General features: G+C 28.9%; 1 long non-coding RNA gene across 1 annotated transcript; it reads right to left on the bottom strand.

Moving 5' to 3' along the window:
• Window positions 1–870: 870 nt before the first annotated feature.
• LOC140966508 (uncharacterized) lies at window positions 871–2,040 on the bottom strand. The gene is made up of 2 exons (XR_012173382.1): window positions 1,963–2,040; window positions 871–1,495 (listed from the first exon to the last, which is right to left on the bottom strand). It is a non-coding gene; the product is annotated as an uncharacterized lncRNA (long non-coding RNA).

The following is a 2,040-nucleotide window of genomic DNA, read 5'->3' as shown; positions in this document are numbered from 1 at the left end:
ATTTGTGGGGTAGGATGACCTTGAACCACTTTTTCTTTATATTCATCACTTAATTTTTTTTTATTTTTTATGGATGACCTAAATAAAAAATCTGTTTAACAAAATACGACCTTTGAAACCGTTTCATACAAGTTTTTGCCTTTTCTTTATATTCGTCACTCAATTTCCTTTATTTTTTTATTTATTTATCATATCATATTATTTTTAAAGAAAAAAAAATCTTTTACTTAATAATAAATGATTATTTCATTTTACTTAATAATAAATGATTATTTCATTTTTTTAAAATTTTTGAGTATTAATATTAATATAATATTTGTTTTACATGCGTATGGTCTACAAGCCTTACATCATGAGTCGAGATGCTTCCTTTGTCTCATCAATGTGGCCCCTTATATTCTTATCCCTCATTGCGTAGGAAAAAAGTGCTGTTTTTTTCTTTTTCTTTTTCATAATAATTTAAGATTTCATCTAATGGGAAAATTCAACTTATATATATTCATTTTAAATTGGAATTTAAATAAATAACTAATTTAAAATTGGATTTGAAAACTACTTTATTTTTTGTAATTTTTTTTTTGAATTAGAATATAATTTTTCATGTATTACTCTTATTTATGATCCGGTTATCGATCTCAAATAAAAATATTAATCTTTAAGATAAATCGAGAGATCAGCCATAACTTGTAACTCATATGTCATCAGGGCTCCAAGTCTGTGACAAAATCTCGAGTTCGAAACTCAATTATAACAATCTCCTCTCGACTCAATCGAATTTGTTGTATATATATCTCTTCAAATGTCAAAATAATTGTATTTGTTCCATTAGTTGAGACACCAGCTGTAATGGTCCATGTTGAAAAATTGTGAGACCTCAAAAGGTTAACTTTTATCCACGTCCAAGAATTCCAATTCCATGTAATCCCATTTGGTCTTTTCTATATTTTTGTGTATACTCCAGTTAGGGTTTTCATTTCTCTACTTTTCCAAACCACATTTCTTACATCCAAGACGAGTGTCATTTGCGTATTAAATTTTCCTGTGTGTTTGTATATTTTTACGCTCTAATTCAACTTCTAGCTCCAATCCGACGTCGATCGATCGAGATCTTTCTACCGGTACCTAACAACATATTGAAATAAAATTAATTTGTATTTAAACAAAACGAGAAATGATATGAACTATATATGGTTTTCGAATTATATCTATATCGAATACATAAAATTTCTCTAAAAGTCCAAGTGTTCAAAATCTCTAGTTTGAGTCTGTCATACAGGATAAGCTTACACTGGTAGTGTGGTTTAATTTGCCGGTTACTGCGTTGGTTCTTTAGGTTTATCAAGAACGCAAAAAAAAAAAAAGTAACATCTGCGAATTTTCAATGTTAAAAATAATATAAATAAATAAATAAATTTCTCGATCCAAATACAACCTTACTGAAAGTAGACTGCCGTTGCGGATTTTCAGGGCTGCTGGAGTTCATGGTTCATAGAATCTGTACATAAATGGCATACAACCGTTAGTTGGCTGCATCCTTAGATATTAAAATTTTTCTAGGACAAAAATGGATGGGACCAATTCTGGTTTAAGGAATCATTGTTTCTGGTAAAAGAATTATGGAAAATGTAAGAATTATACGTCCCTAATACTTACAGAACAAGTTTGAAACGAGATTTAAGGTTAGTCATCTATTGGAAATCAAAATTATCAAATGATTGAACAACGGGGAAAAAATAATAAAAACCTATATTATTGGAAGAAATAGTAGTAAACCTATTTTAATTGTCTCCATAGTCTTAATAACTGGATTCATACATCACACTAGATAGATATCATATTCATGGAACGAGATTTAAGATTAGTCATCTATGGTAATAATCTCATCCTCGACTCAAAAATATTTAACATAGAAATTTAAATTTTAAAAAATATTTTCTTCTTGAAAAACTGTCAAGTGCTTACCTTCACTATCCACTTCGAAGCAGCAGCACCCATCGTTTGATAAGAGATCTTGGAATCTGTATCAACCTACAAAAAAAA

This window comes from Primulina huaijiensis, unplaced genomic scaffold, assembly GCF_012295235.1.
Source record: "Primulina huaijiensis isolate GDHJ02 unplaced genomic scaffold, ASM1229523v2 scaffold206852, whole genome shotgun sequence".
Lineage (NCBI taxonomy): Eukaryota > Viridiplantae > Streptophyta > Magnoliopsida > Lamiales > Gesneriaceae > Primulina > Primulina huaijiensis.
This window is presented reverse-complemented; position numbering and strand designations above follow the sequence as displayed.